This window comes from Loxodonta africana, unplaced genomic scaffold (assembly GCF_030014295.1).
Source record: "Loxodonta africana isolate mLoxAfr1 unplaced genomic scaffold, mLoxAfr1.hap2 scaffold_375, whole genome shotgun sequence".
Taxonomy (NCBI): Eukaryota; Metazoa; Chordata; class Mammalia; order Proboscidea; family Elephantidae; genus Loxodonta; species Loxodonta africana.
Genome location: NW_026975090.1, coordinates 169,044 through 185,970, shown reverse-complemented (window position 1 = coordinate 185,970; position 16,927 = coordinate 169,044). Strand labels below are relative to the sequence as shown.

The window sequence follows — 16,927 nt, the reverse complement described above, 5'->3', positions numbered from 1 at the left end:
CCCGGCTGGTCTACTCTCGGGGCTGGGGCGTCGGCGGGGCCCCGGCCCCACCGGGAAAGGAAGGGGTCCTGGGAATCTGTGGAGCAGCGTGGGGATCCTACTCCTTGTGGAAGCAGCAGCGATTCAGTGTCTGTTAACAGTGTGGATGCCGGGTCCCGCTCCCCCTCTGGGTGGCGGGGGTGGGGGTAGCAGGAAGGGGTCCTGAGCAACCAGGTCGTTTGTTAACTTAAACATTTGTGCGGCGCTGTGTACCAGTCGCTGTGGATGCGGTCTCTGGTGCTGAGGGGATTTGAGGGTTCCTCACACTGGCGGGATTTGGAGCCTCTACCCTGGTGGCAGTGGGTTCAGTGGGTTACCCTGGTGGCGTAGTGGTTAAGTGCTAAGGCTGCTAGCCAAAAGATTGGCCATTTGAATCCACCAGGCACTCCTTGGAAACTCTGTGGGGCAGTTCTACTCTGTCCTATAGGGTCGCTATGAGTCAGAATTGACTCGAAGGCAACGTGTGTTTTTTTTTTTTTTTAGGTTGGAGGAGATTAGGTGTCTCTCGGGCTGACATTTGAAGGTCTGGAGCTGGCCGTTTATGAGGGTTTATAAGGGTTTTAAGCGCTCCGGCCATGGGTGCCAACCCGATCTTCCAGCCCCTGCGGACGGACTGCCCCCCCCCCGCCCTGGGGGGATTGGCTGCTCTGGGACCCCGAGCCCAGAGGACAGTGAGAAGCTGACAAACGTGAGTGATGCCCTGCAGGCTCCAGTAGGAGGGGCAGCCCTGCTCACATGGTCTCAATACGGGCAGTCGGCTTCGTGCTTGGGGGGTGGTTTCCGGATGTTCACTCGTGTCCCCCCACCCCGTGCAGGGCGACAACTCTCCTCTGGACGGGGACCTAGTAGAGGCCTGCAGGGCATCAGGGTGTGGAGGGGCAGAGCTTGGGCGGGGAGGGTGCGGCCCTGCAGGTTCCTGTACATGACCACGGCAGGGGGGTGCGGGTCGTGAAGGCTGGGCCTGGTCGAGGACCCACTAGGTCTCACAGAAGGAGTGGGTTAGGATAATAACAGCATTAATGGGAGTATTGAGAGAGCGCCCTGGGGCGTTGGGTCCCTCGGGAAGAAAAGCTTCTGCTATCGCCACTGGAGCGGTACCCAGGTTGGTGCCGGCTTAGGTCCAGGAGGTTCCCATGCACGGAGGGCCTGGTGGGCAGAACAGAACCGGCGGTGCGCGCGCCCTCTCGCGGCCTTGCGCCAAATCGCTGAAGTTCAGTGTCAGGTGATTCTAAGCCATGGTTTTGGAACTGAATAGTGAAGCAGAGCAAAGAAATGATGCAGTGCCTTGATGGGCCCGGTGGAGACAACAAGAAGCAAAGCACAGCTCAAACTTCAAAATTCCACTGAGTGTTAGTACGATTTGGAGGGAGAAAATAGACGGAGAGTCGAGAGGCCCATAGATGCAGAAGGGTTGGAGGATTAGGGTTAGGGGTTAGGGTTTGGTGTTAGGGGTCCAGGTTTGGGGGTTAGAGGTTTGGGAGTCAGGTTTAGGGGTATAGGTTTTAGGTGGTTGGGGGTTGGGGTTAGGGCTGGGGTTACTAGGCTCGGGCACAAGTGGTTTAGGGTTAGGGTTAGAGTGAGGCTGAGGTTGATTCCCAGTCTTGTGTACCGTCTCTTCCTTCACCAGAGTTACCACATATCTGTCGTTTGGTTGGAAACCCTGATGGCGTAGTGGTTAAGAGCCACCGGTGCTAACCAAAGGCCTGCAGTTCAAATCCACCAGGTGCTCCTTGGAAACTCTATGGGGCAGTTCTAATCTGTCCTATAGGGTCTCTATGAGCTGGAATCAACTCGACGGCAGTGGGTTTGGTTTTTTTGGTTATTGTTTAGTTGACTTTTCTCTACCCACTCTTCGTCTCCCTGGTGAACATCAAAGATTGTTTCTGTGCGTAAATGTTTTCATGATAGTGGTCACTTACTGTATATGTCGTTTTGTGATTGACTTAGTATGATGCGCTCCAGATTCATCCATGGTGTGAGATGTTTCGGAGATTCATCATTGGTCTTTATTGTCGTGTAGTGTTCCACTGTGTGTATGTACCGTAGTTTGTTTATCCGTTCCTCTGTGGATGAGCACTTAGGTTGTTTCCATCTTTTTGCTACTGTGAATAATGTTGCAGTGAACACGGGTGTGCATATGTCTATTCCTGTGACTGCTCATGGAAACCCTGGTGGCTAGTGGTTAAGTGCTATGGCTGCTAACAAAAAGGGTTAGGGTTTGGGCTTAGGGATGTTAGGGTTAGGGTTGTTAGAGTTAAAGTCCTTAGGGTTTGGGGTTAGGGGTTGGGGTTTGGGGGTTAGAGTTTAGGGTTGGGTTTTTTGGTTAGGGTTTTTGGGTTGGGGTTAGGTGTTAGGTTTAGGGTTTGAGGTTAGAGTTTGGAGTTACAGGTTAGGTGTTAGGGGTTGCAGTTTGGGGTTTAGGGTTTTGGGGGTTTAGGGTTTTGTGGTTTAGTCATTAGGGTTTCGGTTAGGTTTTAGGGATTTAGGTTTAGGCTTGGGGTTGGGTTTGTTTGGGATTTGTGGTTTGGGGTTAGAGGGTTGGGGTTAGAGGGTGGGTGTTAGAGGGTTGGGGTTTAGAGTTTGGGGGTTAGAGATTGAGGGAGTCAGGGTGAGGGGTTAGAGGGTGAGGGGGTTAGAGGTTGAGAAGATTATAGAGTGAGGGAGTGAGAAGGTGAGGGTGTGAGGGGGTGAAGGTTAGGGTTTAGGGTTAGAGGGTTTAGGCTTAGGGTTCAGAGGCTTAGGGTTGGGGGTTAGGGTTTTTGGGTTCAGAGGTTGGGGTTGGTGTTGTGGTTAGGGTTAGAGGGTTAGGGTTAGAGGGTTAGGGGTATAGTTTAGAGGTTTAGGGTTATTGGTTAGGGCTAGGGTTTAGGGGTTCAGGTTTAGGGGTTTGGGATGGGTTTGGGGTAAGGTTTTAGAGTTTAGGGTTAGAGGGTTAGGTTTAGGGCTTAGGGCTTAGAGTTTAGGGTTTTAGGACTTAGGGTTTAGGGCTTAGAGCCTAGGGTTTAGGCCTTAGGGTTTAGGGTTTAAGGCTTAGAGTGAGGGTTAGGGCTGGGAGCTGGGGTTAGGGTGTAGGTTTTAGGGTTTAGAGTTAGGGTATTAGGGTTAGAGGGTTAGATGACTTAGGCTTTAAGTTAGGGTTTAGGGGTTAGTGGTTGGGGTTAAGGGTGTTAGTGTTTAGGGTTTTGGCATTTAGGATGTTAGGGTTAAATGTGTTAGGGCTAAGGGTGTTAGGGTTTCGCGTGTTAGGGTTTCGCGTGTTATGGTTTAGGGTTTAGGGTTGTGTTTTAGGGTTAGGCTTAGGCTCATTCTTAGGTTTAGGGCTAGGGATTTGAGGTTTAGTGTTTGGGGTTGGGTTTGGGGGTTGGGGTTAGAGGGTTAGAGTTAGAGGGTTAGGGTTTTGGGTTAGGGTTTCATGTTAGCGTTAGAGGGTTAGGGTTGGAGGGTTAGGGCTAGAGTAGTTAGGGTTAGGGTTGTTAGGGTTAGGGTCGTTAGGGTTAGGGTGATTAGGGTTTAGGGTTAGGTGTTAGGGTTTAGGGCTTACGGTTAGGTTTTGGGTTTGGGCTTTGGGGCTTGAGGTTTGGGTTTAGGGTTTTGGGCTTAGAGTATAGGGTTTAGTGTGTATGGTTTTTGTGTGTAGTGTTTTGGGGTGTAGGTGTTTAGACTGTAGGGTTTAGGGTATATGGTTACGGTTTGGGTTAGGGTTAGAGTTCAGGGCCTTGGTGGTTAGGACCTAAAGGCTTAGGGTCTTAGGGGCTTTGGGGCTCAGGGCTTAGGGGCTAGAGTTAGAGGGCTAAGGCCAGAGGGCCAGAGGGCCCGAGGGCCAGGGTTATGGTTTGATTCCTGGCTGACAGTTTTTTTCCTTCAATATTTTATATAAGTCATCCCATTGCCTTCTTGCCTCCATGATTTCTGCTGAGTAGTCCAAGTTTATTATTATTTACTTTCCTTTGTTGGTGACTTCTTTTATCCCTAGCCTCTCTTAAAATTCTCTTTATATTTGATTTTGGCAAGTTTGATTATTATATGTCTTGGTCACTTTCTTTTGAGATCTACCGTATGTGGAATTCGATGAGCATCTTTCATGATATCAGGGAAGTTTTCTGCCAACAAATCTTCAACAGTTCCCTCTGTATTTTCTGTTAGCCCTCCCTGTTCTGGTACTCCAATCACTCATAGTTATTTCTCTTGATAAAGTCCCACATGATTCTTCAGATTTCTTCATTTTTTAAATTCTTTTATCTGGTTTCTCTTCAAATATATTGGTCCCAAGTGTTTTATCTTCAATCTCAGTAATTCTGCCTTCCCGTTCTTCAATTGTGCTCTTCTTACTTTCTGTTGAGTTTTCTATCTCTGTAATTTTATTGTTTATCTTCTGAATTTCTGATTGCAGTCTCTCTATGGTTTCTTGCAGCCTATTAAATTTTTAATTATGTTCTTGAGTAACCTTTTTAATTTCTTCGGCTGCTTTATCTGTGCGTTTCATGGCTTGTTCTGCATTTTGCCTCATTTCCTTCCTGATGTCTTTAAGAGTTCTGTATATTAATCTTTTGTATTCTGCATCTGGTAATTCCAGGATTGCACCTTCATCCAGAAGATTCCTTGAGTCTTTGTTCTGAGAGCTTGTTGAAGCAATCATGGGTCAGCTTTTTTTTTATTTTAATAATTTTTGTTGTGTTTTACGTGAAAGTTTACAAATCAAGCCAGTCTCTCACATGAAAACTTATACACAACTACTTACATATTCCCAATTACTTTCCCCCCAATGGGACAGCCCACTCCCTCCTTCCACTCTTTCTTTTCGTGACCGTTTTGCCAGTTTCTAAGGCCCTCTACCCACCCATCTCCCTTCCAGGCAGGAGATACCAACATTGTCTCAAGTGTCCACCCAAACCAAGTAGCTCACACCTCACCAGCATCCCTCTCCAACCCATTGTCTAGTCCAATCCATGTCTGATGAACTGGCTTTGGGGATGGTTCCCGTAGTGGATAAATGGAAGGTGTGGGGGCCATGATCACTAGAGTCCTTCCAGTCTCAGTCAGACCATTAAGTCTGGTCTTTTTATGAGAATTTGGGGTCTGCATCCCACTGTTCTCCTGCTCCCTCAAGGGATCTCTGTTATGTTCCCTGTCAGGGCAGTCATTGGTTGTGGCCCGGCACTATCTAGTTCTTCTGGTCTCAGGATGATGTAGTCTCTAGTTCATGTAGTCCTTTCTGTCTCTTGGGCTCGTTATTATCTTATGTTCTTGGTGTTCTGCATTCTCCCTTGATCCAGGTGGGTTGAGAATCATTGATGCATCTGAGATGGCCGCTTGTTAGCATTTAAGACCCGAGACGCCACATTTCAAAGTGGGATGCAGAATGTTTTCTTAATAGATTTTATTATGCCAGTTGACTTAGATGTCGCCTGAAAACATGGTTCCCAAACATCTGCCCCTGCTTTGCTGACCTTTGAAGCGTTAGGAAACTGCTTTGGTTTAGTCCAGTTGTGCTGACCTCCACTGTGTTGAGTGTTGTCCTTCCATTCACCCATAATAGTTCTTGTCTATCTCTTTAGTAAATACCCCTCTCCTACCCCCCTCCCTCCCCCTCTCATAACAACAAAGGAATATGTTCTTCTCAGTTTAAACTATTTCTCAAGATCTTATAATAGTGGTCTTATACACTATTTGACCTTTTGCAACTAATTTCACTCAGCATAATGCCTTCCAGGTTTCTCCATGTTATGAAGTATTTCACAGATTCATCACTGTTCTTTATCAATGTGTAGTATTCCATTGTGTGAATATACTATAATTTATCCATTCATCCATTGATGGGCACCTTGGTTGGTTCCATCTTTTTGCTATTGTAAACAGTGCTGCAATAAACATAGATGTGCATATATCTATTTGTGTAAAGGCTCTTATTTCTCTAGGATATATTCCGAGGAGCGGGATTGCTGGGTTGTATGGTAGTTCTATTTCTAGCTTTTTAAGGAAGCACCAAATTGATTTCCAAAGTGGTTGTATACCATTTTACATTCCCACCAGCAGTGTATAAGTGTTCCAGTCTCTCCACAGCCTCTCCAACATTTATTATTTTGTGTGTTTTGGATTAATGCCAGTCTTGTTGGAGTGAGATGGAATCTCATTGTAGTTTTGATTTGCGTTTCTCTAATGTCTAATGATCGAGAGCATTTCCTCATATATCTGTTAGCCGCCTGAATGACTTCTTTAGTGAAGTGCCTGTTCATATCCTTTGCCCATTTTTTAATTGGGTTGTTTGTCTTTTTGTGGTTGAGTTTTAGCAGAGTCATGTAGATTTTATAGATCAGGCGCCAGGCGGAGATGTCTTATCTGAAAACTTTTTCCCAGTCTGTAGGTGGTCTTTTTACTCTTTTGGTGAAGTCTTTAGATGAGCATAGGTGTTTGATTTTTAGGAGCTCCCAGTTATCTGGTTTCTCTTCGTCATTTTTAGTAATGTTTTGTATTCTGTTTATGCCATGTATTAGGTCTACTAATGTCCCTATTTTTTCTTCCATGATCTTTATTGTTTTAGATTTTATGTTTAGGTCTTTGATCCATCTGGAGTTAGTTTTTGTGCATGGTGTGTGGTATGGGTCCTGTTTCATTTTTTGCAGATGGATATACAGTTACGCCAGCACCTTTTGTTAAAAAGACTGTCTTCTCCCCAATTAACTGACACTGGGCCTTTGTCAAATATCAGCTGCTCATATGTGGATGGATTTATATCTGGATTCTCAATTCTGTTCCATTGGTCTATGTGTCTGTTGTTGTACCAGTATCAGGCTGTTTTGACTACTGTGGCAGTATAATTGGTTCTAATATCAGGCAGAGTGAGTCCTCTCACTTTGTTCTTTTTTAGTAATGCTTTACTTATCCACGACTTTTTTCCCTTCCATATGAAGTTGGTGATTTGTTTGTCCATCTTTTTAAAAAATGTCATTGGAATTTGGATCGGAAGTGCATTGTATCTATAGATGGCTTTTAGTAGAATGGACAATTTTACAATGTTGTCTTCCTATCCATGAGCAAGGTATGTTTTTCCAATTACGTAGGTTTCTTTTGTTTTTTTGCAGTAGTACCTTGTAGTTTTCTTGGTATAGCGGTTTTGGTTTTTGGTGAGGTTTATTCCTAAGTATTTTATCTTCTTGGGGGCTGCTCTGAATGGTATTCATTTGATGATTTCCTCTTCAATGTTCTTTTTGTTGATATAGAGGAATCAACTGATTTTGTACGTTTATACTGTAACCTGAAACTCTGCTGAACCCTTCTATTAGTTTTAATAATTTTCTTGAGGATTCCTTAGGGTTTTCTGTGTATAAGATAATGTCGTTGGAAAATAGAGATAATTTTACTTTTTTCCTTACCAATCTGGATGCCCTTTATTTCTTTGTCTAGCCCAGTTGCTCTGGCTAGGACCTCTAGCACAATGTTGAATAAGAGCGGTGATAAAGGGGATTCTGGTCTGTTTCCCCTTCTCAAGGGAAATGCTTTCAGGCTCTCCATTTAGGATGATGCTGGGTATTGGCTTTGTACTAATACCCTTTATTATGTTGAGGAATTTTCCTTCTATTCCTATTTTGCTGAGAGTTTTTATCATGAGTGGGTGTTGGACTTTGTCAAATGCCTTTTCTGTATCAATTGATAAAATTATTTGGTTCTTGTCTTTTTTTATGTGGTGGATTACATTAATTGTTTTTCTAATATTGAACCAACCTTGCATACCTGGTATAAATCCCACTTGGTGATGGTGGATTATTTTTTTGATACGTTGTTGAATTCTATTGGCTAGAATTTTGTTGAGGATTTTCGCATCTATGTTCATGAGGGATATAGGTCTGTAATTTTCTTTCTTTGTGTTGTCTTTAGCTGGTTTTGGTATCAGGGTTATGCTGGCTTCAGAGAAGGAGTTAGGTAGTATTCCGTCCTTTTCCATGCTTTGAAATACCTTCGGTAGTAGTAGTAAGTCTTCCCTGAAAGTTTGGTAGAACTTTGCAGTGAAGCCGTCAGGTCCAGAGCTTTTTTTGGTTGGGAGTGTTTTGATTACCTTTTCAATCTCTTTTTTTGTTATCGGTCTATTTAGTTGTTCTACTTCAGTGTGTGTTAGTTTAGGTAGGCAGTGTGTTTCTAGGAATTCATCCATTTTTTCTAGGTTTTCAAATTTGTTAGAGTACAATTTTTTGTAGTAATTTGATATGATTGTTTTAATTTCAGTTGCATGTGTTGTGATATGGCCCATCCCATTTCTTATTCGGGTTATTGGTTTCTTTTCCTGTATTTCTTTAGTCAGTCTGGCCAGTGTTTTATCAATTTTGTTAATTTTTTTCAAAGAAGCAGTTTTTGGCCTTGTTAACTCTTTCATTTGTTTTTCTGTTCTCTAATTCATTTAATTTTGCTGTAGTTTTTATTTTTTGCTTTCTTCTGGTGCCTGACAGTTTCTTTTGTTGCTCTCTTTCTGTTTGTTCAAGTTGTAGGAACGGTTCTTTCATTTTGGCTCTTCTTTAATATGTGTGCCTTTATTGATATAAATTGACCTCTGAGCACTGCTTTCACCATGTCCCAAAGGTTTTCATAGGAAGTGTTTTCAGTCTCGTTGAATTCTGTGAATTTCTTTATTCCCTCCTTAAGGTCTTCCATAACCCAGTCTTTTTTGAGCAGGGTATTGTGCAGTTTCCAAGCATTTGATTTCTTTTCCCTGGTTTTTCTGTTATTGATTTTTACTTTTACGGTCTTTTGTTCAGAGAAGATGTTTTGTAATATTTCAGTGTTTTGCATTCTGCAAAGGCTTGTTTTATGACCTAATATGTGATCTATTCTAGAGAATGTTTCATGTGCACTAAAAAAAAAATTATACTTTGCAGCTGTTGGGTGGAGTGTTCTGTATAAGTCTATGAAGTGAAGTTGTTTAATTGTAACAATTAGACCTTCTGTGTCTCTATTGAGCTTCTGACTGCATTTCCTACCCTTCACCGAGAGTGTTGTGTTGAAGTCTCCTACCATAATTGTGGAGGTGTCTATCTCACTTTTTAATTCTGTTAACGTTTGTTTTATGAATGTTGTGGCTCTATCATTGGGTGCATAAATATTTAATATAGTTGTATCTTCCTGGTAAATTGTCCCTTTAATCATTACGTAGTGTCCTTCTTTATCCTTTGTGGTGGATTTAACTCTAAAGTCTGTTTTGTTGGAAATAAATATTGCCTCTCCTGCTCTTTTTTGATTGTTGTTTGCTTGATATATTTTTATCCGTCCTTTCAGTTTTAGTTTATTTGTGTCTCCAAGTCTAAGGTGTGTCTCTTTTATGCAGCATACAGACTGATAGTGTTTTTTTATCCAGTCTGCAACTTTCTGTCTCTTTATTGGTGAATTTAGTCCGTTTACATAAGTGTAATTATGAGTTTAGCGCTGTCATTTTGATGCCTGTTTTTGACAATTTCATTTTTCCATTTACTTTTTTGTGTTGAGTTTTCTTTGTAGAATGTGTGTTCCTCCCTTTCATAGTAGTTGAATTTATTTTGCTGAGTCGTTATGTTTATCTTGGTTTTTATTTTGAAGTATGGAATTGTTAGACCTCATTGTGGTTACCTTAATATTTACCCCAGTTTGACTAAGTAAAAACCTAACTTGTTTCACCCTATATCACCTTGGTTTCCTCTGCATATGTAAGATCTATGCCTCCTGTATTTAGTCCCTCTTTTTTGACTGTTGTAATCTTTTACATAATGACATCAATGATTTCCTGTTTTGAGTAATTTTTTTTTAATTAATCTTATTTTGTTTTTGTGATTTCCCTATCTGAGTTGATATTAGGATGTTTTGTTCTGTGACCTTGTGTTGGTATCTGATATTATTGATTTTCTGACCAAAGAATTTCCTTTAGTAATTCTTGCAGTTTTGGTTCGTTTTTTGCAAATTCTCTAAGCTTGTGTTTATCTGTAAATATCTTAATTTCACCTTCATGTTTTAGAGTTTTGCTGGATGTATGATTGTTGGCTGACAGTTTTTCCTCTTTGAGTGCTCTATATATGTCATCCCATTGCCTTCTTGGCTGCATGGTTTCTGCCGAGTAGTGCAAACTTATTGATTCTCCTTTGTAGGTAACTTTTCGTTTATCCTTGGGTGCTTTTAAAATTTTCTCTTTATCTTTGGTTTTGGTATGTCTTGGTGATTTTCTTTTGGGATCTATCTTGTATGAGGTTCGATGAGCATCTTGGGTAGATACCTTTTCATCTTTCACGATGCCAGGGAATGTTTCTGCCATCAGATCTTCCACTATTCTCTCTGTATTTTCTGTTATCCCTCCCTCTTCCGGAACTCCAATCACACGCAAATTATTCTTGAGAGAGTCCCCCATGATTCTTAGGGTTTCTTCATAGTTTTAAATTCTATTTGATTTTTCTTCAACTATATTTGTGTCAGTTGCCTTATCCTCCAGCTCCCCCACTCTGCATTCCAGTTCCTCGAGTCTGCTCCTCTGACTTCCTATTGAGTTGTCTGATTCTGTGACTTTATTGTTAATCTTTTGGATTTCTGAATGCTATCTCTCTATGGATTCTTACAGCTTATTAATTTTTTTACTATGTTCTTGAATAATCTTTTGGATTTCTTCAACTGCTTTATCCGTGTATGCCTTGGTTTTTTTGTAGATTGCCTTATTTCATTTGTGAGGTCATTCCTGATGTCTTGAAGCATTCTGTATACAATTTTTTTATATTCTACATTTGGCAATTCTAGGAATGTATCTACATCCGGGAATGATTTTGATTCTTTGATTTGGGGGTTTGTAGAATCAATCATGGTCTGCTTCTTCATGTGATTTGATGTCGACTGCTGTCTCTGAGCCATCTATAAGATTTTGTAATATTTTCTTTTATATTTGCTCACTGAGTCTTATCTTGTTGTTTTGTTTTGTTACAATACACCCAGATGGGCTACTAGATTGTGGTATCGTGATTGCTGTAGCTTTTGAATCACTTACATCCTATTACCAGCTTGCCTGACCTGTTACCAGGTATATAAGTGTATGAGCCCATTCACTATTCTTGAATAGAATCAGCTCAGGTGTCCTGATAGCTGGTCCCCTAGTGTGTGGTGTAGGCTCTCACCTATTATCTTAGAGGAGTAGTGGTGATGGTTGTATGTGCCAGTTTCTATTAGTGGTAGGGGGTCACATTTCGAGGAGGGCAGGATGCTGACAGCCTTCCTTCAAGTGTCAGTGAGGTAGGTGTGGCTCTATTCTCTAGAGTGCTCTGGTGGGTGAGCTCTGCAGCTGTATCTTAGGCACCCAATACTTGGGTAGACGTCACTATTCTCAGACTCCTCTAGCAGGTGGCTAGGTGGTGTGGGTGGAGTTTCAGCCCTCTTTTCGCTGGTGTGGACCAGTGAGGGCTCTGTTTAATAGGTACAGAGGTATCTGACCTCCAAAACTTGCCTTTCCACTGCTGAGCTAAAACAATTATGGTCAGATCTCTATCAGAATTACCTTTGCATTATAATAGCCACCTAGTTACCTGTAGGGTGAAAGCCAAAGACTATGGGTCTCTTAATGCCTGGATGGAGCTGATTCTGTATTGTTAATTGCAGTTTAGGGAAGTCAGGGAAGGATTTTTTCTTTGATTGTTAAATGGTACTTTTCTCAGGCCAGGAGAATGGGTTAGAAAAGAAAGAAGAAAAAAAAAATCGAGCAGTGCACTTCACTCTCTGGCACAGGGAATTCCAGTCTTAATGAAGCTGGCTGGGGCAATGAGGGGTGGAATCAGATATATAGAAGAGAGTAACCTGGCAAAATATACAAAGTTACTTATGTTGTTTGGTGAGGACTGTTTTTTCTGAGATTCCAGAGCGTTGTGTAGCTTGCGTGTGCTGGCTGTATCCCTGCTGAGACTGTCCCAGAGGGTTAGGGTTGCGTCCATGCTCACACCATCTCAGGAAGCCACAATCAGCTCCCCCACACTTTGTCCAACACCCAGCACCAAGGTTTCCTTTCTGGGGCGCTGCACTCCAGGCTCCAAAACCAGTTGCTGCTTCCCCGTGGTTTTTCATTTCCCTGCCAGCCGCGTCTGTGTGGAGCCTGCGTGTGCTGCCTGGGTCCCCTCTGAGGTTGGTCCTGAGGTTAGGCCTACATCCGTGCTTCCCTGTCTCAGTAAGCCACAATCAGCCCCACCACTCTGACACCAGGAAACCGTGAGGGCTCAAGGCTGTGGCGTGGGACACTGGCTCCGGAAGCGGTCGCTGCTGCAGTGTGGCTTTTCACTCCCCTGTCACTCAGGTCAACTCCTTAGTTCTGTGTTTGATGGTCAGGGTTTGTAGATTGTCCTTTATGTAATTGATTCACTTGTTTTTTCGAGTCTTTGTCTCAAGAGGGATAAGCGGAAGCTTCTACCTAGTCAGCCATCTTGGTCCTGCCCCCGTGTCTGCCTCTTTATGTGATTTGATATTGACTGTTGTCTCTGAGCCATCTATAAGTTATTGTATTAGTTTATTTTATGCTTGCTTTTTGTATCCTAGCTTCTTGCTTTGTTTAGTTTTGGTATACCCAAATAAGCTGCTTGAGTGCGTTAGGTTGATTATTTTCACTTTTGAAGCTCTAATGTACTATCACCAGATGGCTAGCACTGTTACCAGATATATGAGCCTAGGAGTTCATTTATTTTTCTTGTATGGATTCAACTCAGGTGCCCAGGTAGTTGGTCATAAAGTGTGTGGTACAGGCTCTGTCCTACAGTCTTAGAGGGGCAGGGGTTATTGGTGTAGGCAGAAGTATCTGGCTGCAGTAGGGGGTCAGGCTCTGATCAAGGCAGGGGTCTGACAGCTGTGCTCTGAGTGTCTGTGAGGAAAGTGCATCCCTGTTCTGTAGAGCACACGGGTGGGTTCTGCAGAAGGGCAGTGGGTACCCAATGCTTTTGGTTGTAAGTTCTGGGCGGTACTACTTATCCTTGGAACCCTATCACAGGTGGCTAGGTATTGTGAGTGGAGCCACCAGTCCTTAGGCCCCTGATGTGGGTAGGTGAAGACCCTGTTTAATAGGCAAAGCAGTGTCAAACATCAAACACCCATCTTTCCACCGTCCAGCTGAAACCATTGCAGTCTGGCAACAAGGGCCTATTCTCCTGAAATGGGCCCACACAGGTCCATGCTGGGGTGAAAGATATTCAAAGCCCATGGACCGTTTGTGCCTGAACAAGAGCTACTTCTGTCCTGAGCTCCCCAGCTTAATTGAGCTGGCAGATTATCTTTCCCCCAGTTGTGAACTTATATCTTCTTCAAGGACGGAAGAATGGCTCAGAGTGCTACCGGGGCCTATCTCAGGCCCAGGGAAGTTGACAGCCACTGAAGCCGGCTTGGGGGCTGGGGGCGTGGTAAAATAAACACAAGTAATTAGCTTTTGCCGAGAGTGCCGTTCTTCTCTTGTTCTGCAGGTGTGAGTAGTCTGTGCAACTTGCTGTCTTTCCCTGAGTGAAGCGCCTCTGGAACGCTACTGCCAGCCTCACTGCAGTCGCTCCAGGGAATGGTGCCTGAGGGTTCCTGGCAATTCAGGTCCAGTAACTCCTCTCCACTTCTGAATAGTCTCTCCCTCCCTCTGCCGTTGAGTCCATTTTCTAACTTTGCCTTTGATGTTCAGGGTTCCTAGCTTGTCATAAATATAATCGCTTCACTTGTTTTTTCGGGTCTTTTTTGTAAGAGGGATCACTGGCAGCGTCTCACTAGTCTGCCATCTTGGCCTCGCCTCTCTAATATAATCAACAATTTTTTTAAAAAAGAAAGAAAAGAGTGAAACCTGTAGAAACAACAAATAACAGAATGAGATCCACAGAAAAACTAGATATTTGAACTATCAGACAAAAACAGTGAAATAACTCTATTATGTTCAAAGAAATAAAGGCAAGACTTAGAAATTTGGCAAAAAACTAGAAACTACGAAAAAGATAAACTTAGAAAGTCAACTGAAAACTACAGCTGAAGTTAAAATCTTAATGTATGTATATAACAGCAGATTACAAATGCTGAAGAGAGATTTAGTGAACTGGAAGACATGTTGGAAGAAAATAGAGGCATAGACAAAAGGAAAAATATATATAATATAAAAAGGAATAAGATACAGAGAATACAATGAGAATATCTAGCATAAAATACTTTAAGAAGGAAGAAAAAGAATGAGGCAGAAAAACTGAGATCATTGCTGAGAATTTTCCTCAAATGATTAAAGATATCAAGTCACGGATTCTAGAAGACTTACAAAACCCAAACCAAAAAAAAAAGAACAAAGCCACTGCTGTCAAGTCGATTCTGACTCAAAGCGACCCTATAGGACAGAGTAGAACTGCCCCGTAGAGTTTCCAAGGAGCGCCTGGTGGATTCGAACTGCTGACCTTTTGCTTAGCAGTCGTAACGCTTAACCACTACGCCACCAGGGTTTCCTTATAAGACCCATGTAGGGTAAATACAAAGAAATTCATAGTAGGACTGCTGAAGCTAAAGACAAAAAACCCCACAAAAAGCAAATAATTGAACACTACTAAAAGATTATCTTTAAAGGACAAAGAAACTGACCGATGACTTCTGTACAGAAATAGTGAAAACCGTAAGACAATAAGATGGTATATTTAAATTATAGAGAGAAAATCCATGGCAACCCAGAACTCTATGCTGAGGAAAAACATCCTTCATGAACGAGCAAAGACCTTTTGTTTTCAGACAAACAAAACCTAGATAAGTTAACATCAGCATGCCCACATTAAAGAAAATTCCAAAGGTATTCTTCAAGCAGAAAGAAAATAGGGTGAAAGGCTTAAGATGCAAGAAGGAATGAAAGTTAATGAAATGGGTAAAAATAGAGGATTACTGACTGCATAACATAATAAGAATAGACTTTATTGGGTTTAAAATATGTAAGAAATTAAAATGTGTGATAACGACAGCATTTTGACTTTTATGGCTTTATGGTCAGGAAACATGCTGTGTAATATTTTGATGTCTTGGATTCTGTTAATGCTTGCTTTGTGGCCTAATACGTGGTCTATTCTCAAGAATGCTCCATGAGCGTTAGAAAAGAAAGTTTACTTGACTACCGTTGGGTGAAGTGTTATGTTTAAGTCTATGAGATCAAGTTGGCTGATTGTGGTAGTTAGATCTTCCGTGTCTTTATTGAGCTTGTTTATGGATATCCTGTCTGTCATCAGAAGTGGTATGTTGAAGTCTTCGACTATTATTGTGGAGCTATTTCTCTTTTCAATGCTGTTTGAGTTTGTTTTATGTATTTTGGAGCCCTGTCATTGGGTATGTAAGTATTTATTATGATTTTGTCTTCCTGGTATATTGACCCTTTAATCATTATATAGTGTATTTCCTTTTCCTTTGTGGCGGATTTTACTTTAAAGCCTGTTTTATCAGAGATTAATATTGCCACTCTTATTTTTTATTGTTGTCTGCTTGATATATATATATATTTCCATTCTTTGAGATTTAGTTTGTTTATGTCTTTGAGTCTATGGTGTGTCTCTTGCAGTCTGCATACAGAAGGATCATGTTTTTTAATCCATTCTGCTACTCTCTGTCTCCTTATTGGTGCAATTAAACCATTTACATTTATCGTAATTATTCATAGTTATGAGTTTAGTGCTGTCATTTTCGTCTTTTTTGTGAATGTCTTGTTGACATTTTCCTTATTCCACCTAATTTTCTCTGTTGAGTCGTTGTTCTTTGTGCATTTTCTTTCCATCCTCTTCATTTTTGTTGCCTTTGTATTTACTGCTAATTAATTTTTTCTGTGCTGAATCGTTTTTCTTTTTAGTCTTTCATCTTTTTCCTTGTTGTTGCTTTTGTATTTGCCGAAAATTTATGTTTTCCTTGTTTTTTTTATTTTAATGTGTAGGATTGCTAGTTTCCTTTGGGTTACCTTAACATTTACCTCTGTTTTTCTAAATTTAAACCAATCTTTTATTTCTTTATATCGTCTTGACTTCCTCTCCATATGAAAGATCTATGACTACATTATTTAGTCCCTCTTTTTTCTCTTAATGTTGTCATCTTTTACAGATCGATGTCTCTGTTTCTACATTTTCAGTGTTTTAGCTTTGATTTATTTGTGACATCCCTACGTGGGTTGATATCTGGTTGTTCTGTCCCGTGTTCTAGTGTTGGGTTGTTAGCTGATGTTATTGATTTTCTAACTGGAGAACTCCCTTTATTATTTCTTGTCATATTGGTTAGGTTTTTAAAAATTCCCTAAACTTCTGCTTATCTGGAAATGTCCTAATTTCACCGTCATATTTGAGACACAGTTTTGCTGGATATATAGTTCTTGGCAGGCAATTTTTTTTTTCCTTCAGGGCTTTGTATATGTCCTTCTTGCCTGCATGGTTTCTGCTGAGTAGTCCGAGCTTAGTCTTACTGACCCTTCTTTATAGGTGACTTTTTGTTTATCCCTAGCTACTCTTAAAATTCTCTCTTTATTTTTGGTTTTGGCAAGCAAGATTATTATATGTCCTGGTGACTTTATCTTGGCATCTACCTTGGGTGGGGTTCAGTAAGCATCTTGGATAGATATCTTCTTATTTTTCACAAGATCAGTGAAGTTTTTAGCCAAAAAGTCTTCAACAGTTCTCACTGTGTTTTCTGCTATCCCTCCACCCCCTGCCGCAATTCTGGTGTTCCAATCACTCTTGATAGAGTCCCGCATAATTCTTAGAGTTTCTTCAATTTAAAAAAATTACTTTATCTGATTTTTCCTCAAATAAGTTGGCGTCAAGAGCTTTATCTTCAGTCTCACTAATTCTGACTTCCAGTGCCTCAATTCTGCTCCTCTCATTTTCTATTGGGTTGTCTAATTCTGAAATTTTATTGTTACTCTTTTGGATTTGCTTGCTGTCTTTCTATGGATTCTTGC

The 16,927-nt window shown here is 41.5% G+C and overlaps 1 long non-coding RNA gene across 1 annotated transcript in view; it reads left to right on the top strand.

Annotated features, from left to right (window-relative positions):
* Positions 1 to 625: 625 nt before the first annotated feature.
* LOC135229554 (uncharacterized) overlaps positions 626 to 16,927 on the top strand; it is a 56,939-nt gene continuing 40,637 nt past the window's right edge. The window contains exon 1 of the long non-coding RNA XR_010320241.1: positions 626 to 727. This is a non-coding gene — a long non-coding RNA (uncharacterized LOC135229554). The remainder of the gene's footprint in view (positions 728 to 16,927) is intronic.